The sequence below is a fragment of the Jatropha curcas genome, chromosome 5, assembly GCF_041381405.1.
Source record: "Jatropha curcas cultivar XTBG-Jc1 chromosome 5, XTBG_Jcur_1.0, whole genome shotgun sequence".
Taxonomy (NCBI): Eukaryota; Viridiplantae; Streptophyta; class Magnoliopsida; order Malpighiales; family Euphorbiaceae; genus Jatropha; species Jatropha curcas.
In genome coordinates this window covers 6,559,394-6,578,780 of record NC_143155.1, presented here as the reverse complement: position 1 = coordinate 6,578,780, position 19,387 = coordinate 6,559,394, and the positions used below count along the sequence as shown (strand labels likewise).

The following is a 19,387-nucleotide window of genomic DNA, read 5'->3' as shown; positions in this document are numbered from 1 at the left end:
CATACTATCTGAGATTGGATAGATAATGCCAGCATCCAAAAGCTTAATGATTTCAGCTTTGACTACTTCCTTCATGTTTGGATTTAATCTTCATTGATGCTCAATTGTAGGTTTGTAGTCTTCTTCCATTAAGATCTTGTGCATGCACACACTTGGACTTATCCCCTTCAAATCTGGGATCGACCAACCTAAAGTTTTCTTATGCTGTCCTAAAACCTGCAACAACCTTTTCTTCATCAAGTGATAAGTGAGAGGAAACAGTAATAGGAAAAAATTATTCTCACCTAAGAATGCATATTTTAAATAAGATGGAATTTGTTTTAATTCTTGCTTCAGTGGTTCACTTACTTCTTTACCTTTGATGCTTTGATCATTAATGTCACGTTTATCAATGGTCACTTTATTTTCAACATTCAAGGTGTCTTTTACACAATCATCAATAACATCAATTCTAAAGCAATCATTATAATCCATAGGAAGCTTACAAGATTTAAGAAAATAAAAAATAACTTCCTTTTGACCTACCCTTAAGGTTAACTTACCCTCATAGACATCAATCAATGCTCTTGCAGTTGCAAGGAAAGGTCTTCCAAGGATTAGGAATCCTTCTCTATCTTCATAAATGCAAGAATAACAAAATCAACAGGAAAAATAAATTTACCTATCTTGACGAGTACATCTTCTACAATTCCTCTTGAATATTTGATTGATCGATCCATCAATTTTAGAGACATTCTTATTGGTTTTAGTCTCCCATCCCTAGCATCTTAAAAACCTCATAAGACATAAGATTAATGCTTGCACCTAAATCTACTAAAGCTTTTTCAAAATCAAGATTTCCAATATTACAAGGGATAGAAAAACTTCCTGGATCTTTTAACTTTGGAGGTAATTTGTTCTGAATGATTGCACTACACTCATCTGTTAACATTACCATTCCTTGATCATCAATCTTCCTTTTCTTGCTCAGGATCTCCTTCAAAAATTTTGCATAACTGGGCATTTGAGCAAGGGCTTCAGCAAAAGGGATGTTTATTTATCGCTTTTTGAAAACATCAAGAAACTTGAGGAAACTCTTATCATCTTATGATTTCTTGAGCCTTTCTGGGAAAGGAACAGGTGGAACATAGAGTTTCACTTCCTCTTTCCCTTCCACGTCAATGATGGGGATCTTTTTCTAATCCTCCTTTTCGACCTCCTTCCTGGGTGGATCCTCCAATTATTTATCATTCCTCAAAGTGATAGCTTGTACCTGTTCTTTGGGATTCTTTTTCGTGTTACTAGGTAACGTACCTTGAGGTCTAGAGGCCATCATGTTGGCAAACTGCCCTAGTTGAATTCTAAGTTCCTTATCGCAACTTGTTGGATTTTGTGATGTTCCCGAGTTTCGTTCATGAACTCCATGTGAGATTTAGAGAGAGCAGTAAGAAGATCATCATAAGTCTTTTTCTCCTAAGAAGGAAAACCCAGTGGAGCATTCAAGGCGTTGTTTGGATTCCCATAAGAAATATTAGGATGATTGCTCAACCTGTTATCATAAGAGTTAGAATATGGGTAGTTCTTTCTTCCTTGATTCATCACATAGTTGACTTGCTCTAAAGTTTATGGATTTAAAGAATCCAACATGCACTCTCCAATTCCATGTTGTCCATTACACCTGTCACATGCTTGCACAATAGAATTAACAGAGTTAGTAGTCAACAAATCCAACTTCCTTACCATATTATCCACTTTGGCATTGAGTGCGATAAATGGCATCAATCTCATAAACTCCTGCAGGCTTCTTCCTTTCAGAACTGTTTTGATAATGGCTGTTGCTTGCCATCTCTTCTATCAAATCATATGCCTCATCAATTTCCTTTCTTTTAAAAGATCCATCAGCAGCTGCATCTACAGTAATCTTTATGTTAGGAGATAATGCATTATAAAAAATTTTATACCTGTAACCACTTGGGTAAGCTATGATGTGGGCACTTCCTCAATAGGTCCTTAAATCTCTCCCAAGCTTCATACAAACTCTCTTGATCATGGTGGGCAAAAGTCATTATCTCATTGCAAAGCTTTGTGGTCTTTGAAGACGGAAAGAATTTTGCTAAAAATTTCTAGGCTAGTTCCTCCCATGTAGTAAAACTTCCAGCAGGGCATGATTCTAACCAAGACCGTGCCTTATCCCTTAGAGTGAAAGGAAACAACCTCAATTTTATGGAAGCCTCAGAAACTCCGTTTTGCTTGAATGTATCGCAAATCTCCAGGAAATTTGTGATATCGGCATTAGGATCTTCACTTGGCAGACCTCCATATTGAATTGAGGTGGAAAGCATTTGAATAATTGTAGGTTTGATCTCAAAATTGTTAGCTTCCACCCTAGGCCTAGTTATACTTGGAATGACCCCATTCAGAGAAGGAGTTTTGTAGTCTCGTATGGTGCAAACAGGAAGTTGAGGTCTTCTATTATTATTATTATTATTATTGGGCCCTAGTGGCACAATCTGATGTTCTCCTTCTAGAGGATTGTTCCCTATGTCTAAATCATCATCCATATTTGCTTGTTGCTCTTGTTCTCTCCTTTGTACTCTCCTAGCAGCATTGTTTCTGCGACAAGTCTTTTTAATTTTTGGATCAAAGTTTAAGGGCTCAGTTCTACCGGATCTTCTTTGCATAAACACTTGAAATATTCTTCTAGAAAAAATAAAAATGATAATAAAATAAATGCCTAAATTAATAATAAGGTAATTAATATTGATATTGGTAATGCCTATCCTGGCAACGGCACCAAAAACTTGACAGGAATTTTCGTAAGTGTACGAAATCGCGATAAGTAGTAAGAATGAGTAGAGTATTGTCCCACAAGGATTGTATACCAAGTACCAAAATTGTGTTAACTTACTATTATTTAGACGATAATAAGGAGAATTATTTTAACGAAAAATCTAATTAAGTAAAAGAGAAATAAAAGAAATCAAGCAAGACAATTTGATGAAAAGAAACTAAGGATTAAAAATTCCTAGGGATTTTGATTTCACTTAATTCTATCCAATTTATTTTATTAGTTTGATAATCAGTTTAATTGTTCAAGTAGGGGAAGCAACCCTAAAATCACTAACAAGCTCTCCCGATGTATTGTGAGCTATTTTAACCCAGACTAATTACCTATCTTCCAATAGTGCAATCAAACATGAATTAAATCATTAAGTTTTATGGTTTGTTTATGAATTCATAATCTAAGGTCATTAACTTATGAAAACCCCCCATAAATCAAACCATGTAGCTTCCGCATCAAGTTATTATTCCCATGTAATTTATTATCTTTTTCATATCAAAAACCCTTCTCCCAATAGTGATTAATGAATCAAATCAATCTAGGGGAAAAAACTCCACTTGGAAGCATTAAGTTCAATAATAAATTATACTATGAATAAAGAAAAGCAAATCTAATATTATAATTGGAATCGAAATTAAGTTACATCAAATCCCTAGTATGAGAGTTTAGTTCGACATATTAATTAAATAAAACTCAATTGAATTTGTAAATAATCCCATAAAAAATAACAAACAAAAGGAGAGTTTAGAATAAAAAATAGTCGACGATAAGCTTGAACGGCTTCCTTGAATCTTCACACCAATCTTCAGCACTTAAAGTCTTGAAGAGAGAAAACTATGTAGGAATTAATAGAATAAAAGATGGAGTATGGAAAAATCCCACCCCCCAATCATGACTAGTCTCTCTCTTTTTATAGACTTTCTGAATATATCTTCGTGATCCTTTAGGAAAGTAGATCTCCTATTGAGTAAGAAATCTCCTTCAGGTGGAAAAAACTATTTAGGCTTTGTATTACTCCCCAATTATGACTCTCTCAGCGTCTAAATAGGATTTACTTTATTGGTTCGTCAGAAAAGCGTCTCATACGAGTCCATGCAAGTGGCATGGGCTAGTACTAACGTTCTCGGCCCAAGGTAAAGTCTGGTCTTTGGCATGAGCATGCTGTCTAGCACGGTTTGGGCATGCTAGCCTTTGAGTTCCTAAGGTGGATGCAGCACGGGCCGTGCTTGGATGAGCATGCTCAAGGATCAACAACTACTTGCGGCACGGGCGTGCTCTTTGGCATAGCTTGGGCGTGCTAGGGTCTAGGAACTTCAAGATAACTACAATGCGGGCCATGCTGGAGTGAGCATGCTCAAGAATTGACAACCTCTTATAGCACATGCTTGCTCTATGGCACAGCTTGGGTGTGGTAGGTTCTGAGTCTCTGTTCAATTCAACATAGCACGGGGATGCTATATGACACACCTAGGACGTGCTAGATTCTGAACCAAGGAACACTTTTCTTTATTTTTTGTTGGTTTCCTATAGAAATGCTGCAAAATTCCCTAAGATTAAGTGAAATGTGATTCAAGGAAGTTTTAAACAAAAATATAAATAAAACTAAATAAAAACTAATTAAATTAATAAAAATACTAAAAAAATCCTAATAAAACTATATTAAAAATACTATAAAAATAACACTTATCAATACCCAACAATAGAACTTGGCAATTTAGAAATGATAAACTAGGCCCATTTGATTCATCGATTCATATGAGCTCATAGCGGTTGTTGATAGTTGGTGACTAATATCAATTAACTAATTAGGGCGCGAGACAACTCTCTCGTGTTTAGTAATATTTAAGAGCAATTACAATTAAAATATAAAATGATCATTAAGGGTTTAATTATTTATATATATTATCATGTATAATTTATAGATATGTGTGTGTATATATATATATATATATATATATATATATATATATTAATGTGAATATATTATTTTTTATTATAATGTATTATATAAATAAAAATATTAATTACAATTTTAAAATAATATTTAAGAAAAATTTTATTTTTAATAAAATGATTATAAAAACATTAATTTAAAAAATTTTATTAAGAATTATTTTTATGATATTAATAAAGTCCGAAATAGTGTAAATACGAATCAACAGCTAATTTGGACTTCTAACACCTATCAACTGCTAATTTTGACTTCTAGCACTTATCAGCTGCTGATTAAAAAGCTTATCAAACATTTACAACATAACTATTGGGTATGAAATAGCTATCAGCTGCATGAATAAGTTTACCAAACGCCCTTTTAGTACATAAAAGCACTTTATAACAGGTCTAAGAGGCACGTGCCTCTTTTTGCAAGCATATAGGAGGCAGTTGCTCTCTATGGCCTTCAAAGGAGGCAATCGCTCCCTCTAGAGAGGGTGACTGTCCTCTATGGTCCCTAAAGGAGGCAACCACCTCCTCCCTTACCCATCCTCCCCGAAGAGGACAACTGTCATAATTTATTTGTTCCGCGACTCCTTTCCCTACTTTCACCTAAATGAGAAGTTTTCCTCTCTTGTTTTCCTAATTGGAGGGTTTTCTTTCATCATAAACTTGCTATATAGTAGTCTTTGTTAAACACAGATTTCATTAATAAACCAATTTCTAGTTTAGGGATTAATAAATAATAATTTGTATCTTCACCTTTTTACAAAGAGGTATAACACCTCAATTTTTATATCGTAATACCATATTATTATAACATAATGCTTCTCTACTCTTCTCAATAAACAATGAATGGTATAATCTACTAATAAATTAATATATAATTATAAGATATACCTTATAAGTGGTACAAAAAAAGAATATATAGTTCTAACATACAAACCTAAGCTTAAAATAAATTTGTAATTGACCTATTCTCATATTTTTGGTACTATATGTAGTTACATAAAATATTTTTGAATGAAATAATTGGCTTAAAAACTAGATATCTAGAGTTTTCAACTGGTATATGGATCATCAAAATCCCATAAGAAATGAGGTTTGTGGAACTTTTGCAAATTGAGGTCAGAAAGTTGTCAAAAGTGATGAGTTAATATACAGGTAGGGATTGCCACAATTTTGGAACTACCAATTCCGATTCCTAAAAATGTGGAACTGTGAACCCCTCCCCCAAAAATAGGCATATAATGAATATGACTAAGGGCAGAAATGCACGTGAATGTGTGAGTCGCCACCTTGTTTAATTATTTTAGGGTTAACTAGGAAAAAACCCTAAGTTGACTCCAATCTTAATTAACCTAATTACTAGATTAATTATCCCAATGTTTAAGGCATAGTTTGCGAACCCGAGGTGGATTCCGAGACCATGTCATGTTGATGAACTAACCAATGAATGAATGCTTTGCAAGGTAAATGATGTAATTGGACCAATGAAATGTTTAAGTGATTTCGACTTGCCGCTCGGGGTTAAATCCCAAACGTGCCTACGTACTTCCTTTTGAATGGAAGATCAAAGTCGACGTAGTTCGATAGGCTTTTTTTAAAGGGCTTTGAATGGGTATGCTTAATGCATGAGTGTGTGTATGCTTCGTGCATTTTGTTTAGGCATTTTGCCAAAGATTGATTGATTTTCTGTTTTAGGCATTTGGAGCCAAAAGCTGTTGATTGGGCAATTTATTGCCAAAAATTGATGTTTGGGCTTTTTGTCGCCAAAAATTGATGTTTGGGCTTTTTGTTGCCAAAATGGTTGATTTAGGCAATTTATTGCCAAGAGTGTTGATTGGGCGATTGTTTGCCAAGAGTGTTGATGTTTGGGCTTTTTGTTGCCAAAATGATTGATTTAAGGCTTTTAGCCAAAAGATTGATTAATTCAAGGCATTTTGCCAAAGCTTCGATTTAAGCGATTTGTCGCTAAAAATGGCTAATCTTATTTATAGGCAATTTGTTTGCCAAAAGTGATCAATTGAATTGCAATATAAGCAATTTATTGCCAAAAAAAACGTGGTTAATTAAGGCTATTTAGCCACAATTATTGATTAATTGGACTTAAGCCGGACTGTTCGAAATAAAGGCGATTATACTGTAGTCATTAATTGACCAGATACTTTAGCCAATACTGTCGGATTTAGGCTTTAACACCACGATTATTAATTAACTGGGCATTTAAGCTTAATCATATTTAATTGAGGCAGTTTATTTGCCAAATTGATGACGTGAATGCATTTATGCAGCAGTTTAATTCAGAATTGGAGTAGAAGAGAATATGCACAAAATGCTGAAATTAAATAGACAGGGTTTCATTATTACCTGAGTTAATCGGCGGCCGCTTCTTAGCTTCAGCTTGAAAATTCCAGATTAAGCTCCTCGTTTGGGGAATATTAATTAGAATTAATTTAATTAAGTGACCAAGTATCACAACAGCAGAATAATAAAAGCCTACACTAAATGCAGAAAAGCAGTAAAAGAACCGCAAGGAGCGTAGGGGAGAAGAGAGCGTCTGTCAACACAGACTGAATGAGTAAAAAAGTCGCATCGGGGCTATTTATATAGGGAAAACTGGGCTAGAGGGCGGGCTCCGCCGCCATGGACTGCGGGCGTTACCGCCGTGGAGGGCGGGCGCTCCCGCCGTGGACGGCGGCTGCTGCCACCCTATCCTGTCCGCTCGCTAGTTTTTCATTCCAAAGGCTTTTTCGGGAGTTCCTTACCTCCGAAAAATATTCTGGGACCAGTTCCGCAATCCTCGTAATTTTCCGGACGTTTCAAGTACCATATTGGCATACTTTCGGTGAACTTTCCGAATAGCCTCCGGTCCGACCGGACTGTTTGCAGTCCGAGAAAACAGGCTTTTTGAGCCTCAAAATTTGAGTATTCACAGGAACTAGAACCAAATAAGAAAGTCAAAGTTCTGGTTCCAGCTCCGGGTTCAGTTCCTTCAAGGTGAATTTCCAAAAGTGGGGCTAAGAATGGGATGTCAGATTTTCCGACCAAGTCCTTTTTGATTATAACCAATGGATTCTCATAGGGGAATTTTTAGCTTTTGATGGAGAAAGGAGGCTCCTGCTTTAGCCTTAGGAGTCCAGGGCCTTCCAAGGAGGAGATTAAAGCAGGCAGGGACATCTACCACCTAGAATGGTATAGTTATAACTATGGGTCTGATCGTGACTTCCAGGTCAGCCACACCCAATACTTCCCTCCTAGTATTATCATATGATCTCACTATCTGATCAGAGGGCATAAAGTCTTGGGCATTCAACCCTAAGCAGTTTGCAACTTTGAGGGGGCAAAAATTGAGGACTAAATCAAGTCTTCAATCTTAATGGCAGTTGCAATCAAGGCCCTGAAGTCTGGAAGGTATTGAGTCCTCAACAGATTCTGGAATGAGGGGAGCGAATTCTTTACAATGGCGTCGATTGTTCTTGCTCGGAGGGACGGTTGAGCATTAGGAAGCCTTGCCTCTCTATCTCGTGAAGAACGAGGAGAAAGACTCTCGGGCCCCTTGCTTGGTCATCTCTAGCTCCCACCTGGTAATGTCAACCTCAATATTATAGTGGTACTATTGGTTGAAGGCATTACAGATCTCATCCTGAGTCTTCTTTTAAGCATTGTCTAGTGATAAGTGTTAATTTTATAGTGTTTTTAATATAGTTTTTATTAGAATTTTAGTAAGTTTTTATTACTTTACTTTGATTTTAAATCACTTTTAGTATAATTGTGTTCAAAAGCTTCCTTAATCTTAAATCGGCTTGGTCTAAGAGAAAATTGTAGGAATTTGGCGCAGAGAAGGACTTTATAATACAAGGCACTTAGCTTCTAGCACGCCCAGGCCGTGCTAAAAGGCACAACCGTGCTAGAAGCCAAGGAAACCAAAGGAGAGACAGAAGAAAGCACGGCCAGGGTGTGTCAAAAGGCACGGCCGTGCTACAATGGGACCAGGGCGTGTCAATCTTAGCACGCTCCTAGCAATCCTAGGCAGACTTCCAGAAGAAAGCACGCCCTGCCTGTGCTTGGTAGCAAGCTCGTGCCTCAGTGCTTCACTAGCCCGTGCTACCTAGCACGCCCCGTGCTTCACTAGCCAGACTTCCAGACTAAAGCACACCCAGCCCATGCCATGAAGCACGCCCGTGCTATGCAGGCGGAACCAGCGTGAATTTAATACGCAAATCAAGCTTTTTCTCACATGGGCCGACTTCAGGGAGTTTCCTAAACACACTAAACAAGACCTGGACCTATTCTTGGAGGAAAAGGAGTCCTAATCAAGAAGAAATCAAGAGCCTAAACAGTCATGATTTCCTATAAAGGATTTTTGCACTAAATAAGGATTCTATTTCCTAAAAGGAGTCAGACTTGCCTTCAGGAGCTCTATATAAAGAGAGGAACTTCTCATAACAGGGGATCTCGTTTTTTATGCAATTTCTTTACATAATTCTCTCTCTCAAAGATTTCAAGCATCAAATAATTGTGCCAAGATTCAAGGAATCCATCAACATAGTTGTGATACAGTTTTTATTCTAAACTCTTCATCTTGTTTCTTTCTTTATTGACTGTCTTTAAATATGATGAATGATTCAAGTATGATTGAGTTTAATTTAATTACTATGTCTAGCTAAACTCTTAAACTAGGGATTTGATGTAGTTTAATTCGATTCCAGTTTATAATATTAGATTTATTTTTCTTTGTTCTTGTTATAACTTATTATTGTGCTTAAGGCTTCCAGGCAGAAGTTATTTCCCCTGGATTGAATTATTTCAATAATCACTTTCGGGAGAAGGGTTATTGATATGAAAAAGATAATAATTTACTTGAGAATAATAACTTGATGCGGAAGCTATATGGTTTGACTCAAGGGGGGGTTTTCATAAGTTAATAAAGTATTAAGTTGTGAACTCACAAAACAACCACAAAACCTAATGATCTGATTTATGTTTAATTTCACTATTAAAGATAGGTAATTAAACTGGATTAGAATAGCTAACAATAAATCGGGAGAGCTTGTTAGTAACTTTAGGGTTGTTTCTCCTACTTGAACAATTAAAGTTGATTAATGAACTAATAAGATAAGCTGGATAGAATTAAGTGAAATCAAATTCCCTAGTAGCTTAATCCTCTGATTTCTTTTCACCTGAATTTTGTGTTTGATCTCTTCTATTTTTACTTTAAATTTTATTTACCTTACAGCGAATCTCTTATCGTCATCTAAATAATAATAGGTTAACATAATTTTGGTAATTGATAAACAATCCCTGTGGATACGATACTCTCTTACTCTATATTACTTGTTGCGATTTCGTACACTTGTGAAAAAACGCTGTCAAGTTTTTGGTGCCGTTGCTGGGGATTGGCGTATCAATATCAATACGAATTACCCTATTGTTAATTTAGACACTCTTTTATTTAATTTTCTTTTAGGTACTGTTCCAGGTTGTTTTATGCAAAGGAGATTAAGGAGGACTGAACCTCTAATCTTTGATCCGGACATTGAACGAACTCTTCAAAGGCTCAACGCTGCAAGAAAAACACAAGAAATAAAACTCGAACAACAAGCAGACATGGCCAACGAAAACGAGAACGAAAACATAGTCGGGCCACCACTTCAACATCCGGTCCGTACCTTAAGGGATTATACAACACCTAATCTGAATGGGACAACCTCAAGTACTACTAGACCTAGGGTAGAAGCTAATGACTTTGAGATTAAACCCGCAATTATCCAAATGCTCTCTACCTCGATCCAATATGGGGGTTTGCCTAGTGAAGATCCTAATGCTCACATCACCAATTTTCTGGAAATTTGAGACACTTTCAAACAAAATGGTGTTTCTGAAGATGCAATCAAATTAAGACTTTTTCCATTCACTCTTAGGGATAAAGCTAGATCATGGTTACAATCGTGTCCCGCTGGAAGTTTTACAACATGGGATGAATTAGCTCAAAAATTTCTAGCTAAATTCTTTCCATCCTCAAAAACCACCAAGTTGCACAATGAGATAATGACATTTGCTCATCATGATCAAGAGAGCTTGTATGAAGCTTGGGAAAGATTCAAGGACATGTTAAGAAAGTGCCCACATCACAGCTTGCCCAAGTGGTTACAGGTACAAACCTTCTAAAATGCATTATCTCCTAACATCAAAATCACTTTAGATGCAGCTGCAGGTGGATCCTTTGAAAAGAAAGGAATTGATGAAGCATATGAGTTGATAGAGGAGATGGCAAGCAACAGCCATTACCAAAACAATACCGAAAGAAGAAGAACCACAGGAGTCTATGAAATAGACGCCATTACAGCAATTAATGCCAAGGTAGATAACATGGTAAGGAAATTGGATATGTTAACTACTAACCTGTAAACTCTGTTATGCAAGTATGTGATAGGTGCAATGGACAACATGGAATTGGGGAATGCATCATGGACTCTTTAAATCCACAAACTTTGGAGCAAGTGAACTATGTGACGAATCAAGGAAGAAAGAATTACCCCTATTCAAATTCATATGATAACAGGTTAAGGAATCATCCTAATCTATCCTATGGTAATCCTAACAATGCCTTGAATGCACCACCAGGGTTCCACCCTCCAGAAAAGAAATCTCATGATGACCTCCTCACTGCTCTTTCCAAATCACACATGGAATTCATGAATGAAACCAGGGAAAACCATAAAATCCAGCAGGCTGCAATAAGAAATTTGGAAATTCAGCTAGGGCAGTTTGCAAACATGATGGCATCTCGACCTCAAGGTACGTTACCTAGCAATACTGAAAAGAATCCAAAAGAACAAGTGCAGGCTATCACCTTGAGGAGTGGCAAACAATTAGAAGAACCAATAAGGAAAGAAAAAGGAAGAAAAGGAACAATCAAAAGTGCCTATCATTGACTTAGAGGAAAAAGAAAAGGTAAAACCCTATGTTCCCCCTGTTCCCTTTCCACAAAGATTAAAGAAAGCACAATATGACAAGAGCTTCCTCAAATTTCTGGATGTGTTTAAGAAGCTTCAAATCAATATTCCTTTTGCTGAAGCTCTTGCTCAAATGCCTAGCTATGCTAAATTCCTAAAAGATATCCTGAGCAAGAAACGAAAAATTGATGATCAAGAAACGGTAATGTTAACCGAGGAGTGCAGTGCAATTATCCAAAACAAACTGCCTCCAAAGTTAAAAGATCCAGGAAGTTTTTCTATCCCTTGTAACATTGGTAATCTTGACTTTGAAAAGGCTTTGGCAGATTTAGGTGCTAGCATTAATCTTATGTCCTATGAAGTTTTTAAGATGTTAGGTATGGGAGAGCTCAAACCAACAAGGATGTCTTTGCAATTAGCAGATCGTTCAATTAAATATCCTAGAGGAATTGTAGAAGACGTGCTTGTAAAGGTAGGTACATTCATCTTTCCTGTTGATTTTGTTATTCTTGACATTGATGAAGACAGGGAAGGATCTCTAATTCTGGGAAGGCCCTTTCTTGCAACTGCAAGAGCATTAATTGATGTCTATGAAGGTAAGTTGACTCTAAGAGTTGGACAGGAAGAGATTGTATTTGATGTACTTAAATCTTGCAAACTTCCTATGGATTATGGAGACTGTTTTAGAATTGATGTTGTTGATGAATGTGTGGAGAACACTTTGCATGTCGAAAATAATATTAATGAACCAAGCACCCTGAATGAAAAAGAAAAGGAACTACCTAAGCATGAACTGAAACAACTTCCACCTCATTTAAAACATGCATTCTTAGGTGAAAACCATTCTTTTCCTGTTATTATTTCTTCTCACTTAACGCTTGATCAAGAGGAAAGGTTGTTGCAGGTTCTACGTAGGCACAAGAAAGCATTAGGGTGGTCTATCTCGGATCTACAAGGAATAAGCCCAAGTGTGTGCATGCATAAAATCCTGATGGAAGAACACTACAAACCTTCAATCGAGCATCAAAGGCGATTGAACCCGAACATGAAGGAGGTAGTCAAGGCTGAAATTATTAAACTCTTAGATGCCGGCATCATTTATCCAATTTCAGACAGTAATTGGGTAAGTCCTGTCCAAGTTGTTCCAAAGAAGGGAGGTATGACTGTTATTTCTAATGAAAATAATGAATTAATCCCAACAAGAACAGTCACAGGTTGGCGTGTGTGTATAGATTACAGAAAACTAAATAAAGCAACACGCAAAGATCACTTTCCCCTTCCCTTTATTGATCAAATGCTTGAAAGGCTTGCAGGTTATCCTTTTTATTGTTTCTTAGATGGCTATTCAGGATACTTCCAAATACCTATCGCCCCTGAAGACCAAGAGAAAACTACTTTCACTTGTCCTTATGGCACTTTTGCCTATAGGAGAATGCCTTTTGGGCTATGCAATGCCCCTACAACCTTTCAAAGGTGCATGATGTCCATCTTTTCGGATATGGTGGAGAAATTTATTGAGATATTCATGGATGACTTTTCTGTGTTTGGTTCTTCCTTCGATGCATGCCTTCATAATTTATCTTTAGTAATGCAGCGATGTGAAGATACTAACCTCGTGTTAAATTGGGAAAAATGTCACTTCATGGTTAGTGAAGGTATTGTCTTAGGGCATAAAATCTCTCAAAAAGGGATTGAAGTAGACAAGGCAAAAATTGAGGTAATTGAAAAACTACCTCCTCCTAACACAGTGAAAGGTATAAGAAGTTTTCTTGGGCATGCAGGATTTACAGGAGATTCATAAAGGATTTCTCAAAAATCACTAAACCTCTTTGCAATCTATTAGTTAAAGATGTTCCTTTTGATTTTGACAAGGAGTGTTTAGATGCTTTTAACAGGTTGAAGAAGGAGTTAATCTCAGCCCCGATCATCACTACACCAGATTGGACTTTACCCTTTGAACTAATGTGTGATGCTAGTGATCATGCTGTAGGAGCTGTTCTTGGACAAAGAAAAGACAAGAAGTTGCATGTTATTTATTATGCAAGTCGCACATTGAATGATGCGCAATTAAACTATGCAACTACGGAAAAAGAATTGTTGGCTATTGTTTTTGCTTTTGACAAATTCAGGGCATATCTAATTGGAGCTAAAACAATAGTCTACACAGATCACTCCGCCATCAAATACTTGCTGGAAAAGAAAGATGCAAAGCCGAGACTCATTCGTTGGGTACTTTTATTGCAAGAATTTAACCTAGAAATTCGCGACAAAAAGGGGACCGAGAACCTCGTCGCTGACCATCTTTCCAGGCTTGAATTGGGGTAAGAAGATACAAGCGAGCTACAAATCAATGAAAGCTTTCCCCTTGAACAACTTCTTCTAGTAGCAAATACTCAAACACCCTGGTACGCTGACATAGTTAATTATCTTGTTTGCAAAATTCCTCCTCCCAATTTTTCTTACCAACAAAGGAAAAAAATTTTTCATGATATCAAATTCTACTATTGGGAGGAGCCCTTTTTGTTCAAGTATTGCAGTGATCAGCTTTTCAGAAGGTGTATACCGAAAACTGAAATAGAAAGTGTCCTTAAATTCTGCCATTCAATGGAATGTGGAGGTCACTTTGGAGCAAGCAAAACAGCTGCGCGTATACTAGAAAGTGGTTTGTATTGGCCTAATCTCTTTAAAGATGCTTATAATTATGTTTGTCTATATGATCGTTGTCAAAGGTTAGGTAACATTTCGAAAAGACACGAGATGCCCCTAAATAGTATCCTTGAAGTCGAAATCTTCGACGTATGGGGTCTGGACTTCATGGGACCCTTTCCGCCATCGTATTCAAATCAATACATTCTAGTGGTGGTGGATTATGTATCAAAATGGGCAGAGGCTGTTGCTCTTCCAAATAACGATGCCAAAAGTGTGATGAGCTTCATCAAGAAAAACATTTTTACAAGGCATGGCACTCCTAGAGCAATAATCACAGACGGAGGTAAGCATTTTTGCAATAAATATTTAGATTCTCTTCTTGCAAAATATGGTGTCACTCATCGTGTAGGTACTCCATATCATCCTCAAACAAGTGGACAAGTAGAGGTCACTAACAGAGAAATCAAAAAGATCCTCGAAACCACTGTTGGACAATCACGAAAGGATTGGTCCAAAAAGCTAGACGATGCTCTATGGGCCTACCGAACGTCATTCAAAACGCCTATAGGTATGTCTCCATATCGCATGGTGTATGGTAAGGCTTGTCATCTTCCTGTAGAGTTAGAACATAAGGCGTTTTGGGCCATTCAATTTCTCAACTTTAATGCCAAAGAAGTGGGACAAAAGCGCTTGTTACAGCTAAACATGATGGATGAATTGCGCCTCCATGCTTATGAAAGTGCTAAAATATACAAAGATCGCACTAAACAATGGCACGATAAGCGCATTATCATGAGGGATCTAAAGGTAGGCCAGCAGGTGTTGCTCTATAACTCTAGGCTCCGGTTATTTCCTGGTAAGTTGCGCTCTAGATGCTCTGGACCATTCACAATTAAGGAAATCTTTCCTCATGGCGCGATTGATATAGTGGATGGTAAGTCGAATCGAAGTTTCAAGGTAAATGCTCAACGTTTGAGAAGCTATCATAATGAAAACTTTGAACCCATCAAGAGTACAATTGGTCTTGCTTAGCCTAAACTAGGATAAGTGCGTCGAACTTAACGACGTTAAACAAAAGTGCTTGTGGGAGACAACCCACCTACTTTTCTTACTAAATTTTCGTCCATTTATTTGTTTTTATTCTCTATTTTATTTGTCAATTTCCCCAAATATTCTCCATAAGTGTTCTTTTATTTTAGTTAGAGTTTTTGTAGGAAAAGTGGAAATCCAGAACCAAGCACGCCCTAGCCGTGCTATATAGCACACCCGTGCCATGAGAAGAGAAGCCAGCATGCCCCGGCGTGCCTCGAAGCACGCCCGTGCATTTTTCCAGGGTGCTGACACTTGAAGGTCAGAGAAGAGCATGCCCCAGGCGTGCCCATTAGCACGCCCGTGCCATAGAAAAAAGGGACAAACACACTTGAAGGTCAGAGAAGAGCACGCCCTAGCTGTGCTCAGTAGCACGCCCGTGCTATTGAAAAAGGACAAGACCATTTGAGAGGCAGGGACAAGCACGCCCAAGGCGTGCCAATAAGCATGCCCGTGCTAGGTATGCCTTTTCTTTTGTTTTGCAGGTCAGAGGAAAGCACGCCCAGGCCGTGCTTATCAGCACGGCCGTGCCACGATCAAACCAACTCATTTATTGGCGCCCCTATTTAAAGAGCACGCCCCCAAACCCTCCATTTTCCATCTCGCACGCCCTAGCAGTCTCCTCTTCTCTGTAAAATTTTCTCTTTTCTTCTCCCTTTTCTCTCAAATCAAACACTCTCCACCCAAAATTTTCACATAATCAACTTCAACAATGCCTCCTAGATACAAACGTAGCAGACCCGTATCCTCCGTTGCTGCTCGAAAGCGTACAACTACGCGATCCTCCATGGCTCCTCAACCTCCTTCACCTCCTGCACTTCCATTCGAGGTTGTCTCTTCCGAACAACAAGAAAGGTACACAAAACTATCTCTTCGGCCTATTTTACCGAATAGATTTATTGATGAGGCTGGCTTAGCACAAGTGGGTCTTAGAGATATTGTGTTAGAACCACTTAAGAGAATAGGGTGGGGGGAATTTCTTGCTATGAAGGATCTAGTCTATGCACCACTTACTCTAGAATTTTTGAGTTCCTATTCCTCTTTTATTCGGTTTTTACCTACATCTCCCCCGAGCAAGATTAGGTTTAGGCTGTCTAGCCAGGATTTTGAACTGTCTGTGAATGAGGTTAGTCACATTTTTGGATTTCCAACAGAAAATGCTCAGATTCAAATACCTAGTGATTTTAATGCAAGAAGTGTGTGGAACGATTTCACTGCTGAAATAAGTTATAATCCTAGATATTCAAAAGCCTCTTAACTGAAAAAACCGGCCCTAAGATATATACATAAATTCTTGTCCAACACTATATTCGGAAGGAGTGAGAGCGACGGAGTGTTAGGTTTTGTAACACCCACCGACCAATCCCGGAGAACCAGATGGTGGATGCCACAATCGGTGCCGGAGCACCATCTTATGTCACTATAAAAGCTAGATCACAAATTAGAAGTGGTTAAATTTTCATAAGGAGGCAAGTAATTAACATTTTGTTTTTTTTTTTTTTTTACAAAAATAATGTTTAAGGAAATTCCTACGAAAATTTCGCAAGAGTTTCCCCTAAAAATTAACTTGCCACACAAAGAAAATATACACACTTCCAATTTTCTCCAAACCCCCAAAACTCCAATTCAACACAACATACCACAAGCACTTCTAAATATCCATCAACATACGCATAATATTCGAAACACATTCTTTTCAAGGAATCTATAATCATCATACACCAAAAATATAATAAGATGTTATTTCCTTAAATAATCATAACTCTTAATACATGACAAACTTATTATATCCAACCTTTACAACACAATATTTATATACATGCCAAAAATCACCATTTACAAAATATCCTACCCAAAATGTGATATCTACTCTGATGCTCATCCTCTGGTCTTGAAGAACACCCTCCGCTCCTAACCTGCGCGTGATCAAAATCAACGCGCTGAGTGGAAGACTCAGTGGTGCTAAATAACCAACAATTTAATTAACAATAATAGCCAAGGCAAAACTTAAATTACTCAACTATATAAATACCGAAATCGCATTCATTTAATTCAAATACTTTGAAAGCAATGAGAAGATTATAAATACAAATATGTCTTCATTCTTTTATAGCAACAATAAAATTTCATTTTTCATTAAGGCTCATACCCATGCAGAATGAACATAAGCAGATTTGATCGTGGCCTATGTTAGCGCCACCCCCATCACATACTCGTGGCCTATGAAAGCACCACCGTGGCCTATGAAAGCACCACCCCCATCACACAATCGTGGCCTATGAAAGCACCACCGTGGCCTATGAAACACCACCCCATCACACAAATAAGTGCGTCCGCCTATTTATAAGGGCTGATAACCCTAGCATATGATCATAGCTTCACAATAAGAAAATCCATCTCATCATACCACGTCTCAATCATGCATAGTAGAGCCCAAATCAAAATCATTCTTTCACAAAAGCAATAATTCTTAATCAAAACCTCTTCATTTAATACTCATCAGTTTAAAATTTTTTACTCAAAACACTATAGATGTATATATACTTAAGATAGTATAAAAGTACATAAATCAAGAACTTTTCAGCATTTTCATAAACTTGACCTTTTCTGGGTTTTTAACACATAATTTGAGTTATGGGTCTCCAAATTGAATGAAATTAGATTCATTAGAAATTTAAGACAAAATGCTACAAATGTTCAGAAGAGACAACAGCCCAGATCAAACAGTAAGATAGCAAACAAAAGCTCAGAACACAGACCAACAGATCAGACCTGATTCAGAAGAACCAAGTCCAATGTTTCTTGAATTCCTACTTCACCAAACACTCAAATGAAACCAATCCAGAACGAGAGAATTCTCAAGACACAGGGAAACAACTTTTATGAAGAACTCAGAACCTAATCTTGTCATTCGATCCTTCGATTTGGTTTGGAGAGGCAGTGCCATTCTGGCTAGTATTAATCAAGGTCCTAACTTCCCTCAGTATAGTTTCCCTTTGGTTGGTGATGCCATTCCGGAGGGTGTCATTTTGTTCAATGAGCATGTTCTGGAAATGGGTCTCTTGATCCCAGAGCATCTCTTCTATCATTGATCTCAGATCAGTAGGTGTAGTGGCCATTATTGTTGTTCTCTGGAATAAACTAACAAAAGAAGGTATCAGTATTTTGCTTTCGGCTAGGTTTAAAAGCATACCTTATCAAGGTTTAGAACTCAGATTAGTATTGGAGGTTTTGGTTGGTGCCCAGTGTTTGAGGCTAAGAAGGTGTAGTATTTTGAGGCTGAATTAGTAAAGAGGGGTGATGCTTAGGTTAGTATTTAAGGCTTTTGGGTTTTCAGGTACCTTAGGTCAACGTTTGAGGTTTTGGGAAATTTAGAAGACAATGTTTAGATCAGTATTAGACACTTTTATTTGGGAATTGTCCCCAGTTTAGGTGCTTAGGTCGGGTTTAAGGCTTTTTGGTAGCTCAGATTGGTGTTTGAGGCCTTTGGGAATTTGGAGGTGCTCAAGCGAGTTTTTTGGATTTTTAGTAGCTCAGGTCAGTGTTTGAGGCTCAAGGAATTTTGGAAAACAATGCTCAGATCAGTATTAGAGGTTTTGATTGGGCATTGTTCCCAGTTTAGGTTCTTATGTCTAATTTAAGGCTTTTTAGTAGCTCAGGTTGGTGTTTGAGGCCTTTGGGAATTTGGAGGTGCTCGGTGAGGCTTTTGGATTTTTTTTAGCTCAGGTTAATGCTTGAGGCCTTTGGGAATTCGGAGTTGCTCAAGTAAGGATTTTCGACTTTTAGTAGCTCAGGTCACTGTTTGAGGCTTTAGGGAATTTTGGAAAATAATGCTCAGATCAATATTAGAGGCTTTAATCGAGGCAGTGTCCCTAATTTAGGTCCGATTTAAGGCCTTTTGGTAGCTCAGGTCGGTGTTTTGAGGCTTTGGAAATTT

The 19,387-nt window shown here is 37.5% G+C and overlaps 2 non-coding genes across 2 annotated transcripts; one reads left to right on the top strand and one right to left on the bottom strand.

Moving 5' to 3' along the window:
* The first annotated feature begins 1,956 nt into the window (after positions 1-1,956).
* Positions 1,957-2,063, top strand: LOC149496146 (small nucleolar RNA R71). Its single transcript, XR_016321070.1, has one exon. It is a non-coding gene; the product is annotated as a small nucleolar RNA R71 (small nucleolar RNA).
* An 8,723-nt stretch (positions 2,064-10,786) lies between these two features.
* LOC149496145 (small nucleolar RNA R71) lies at positions 10,787-10,893 on the bottom strand. Its single transcript, XR_016321089.1, has one exon. It is a non-coding gene; the product is annotated as a small nucleolar RNA R71 (small nucleolar RNA).
* Positions 10,894-19,387: the final 8,494 nt, after the last annotated feature.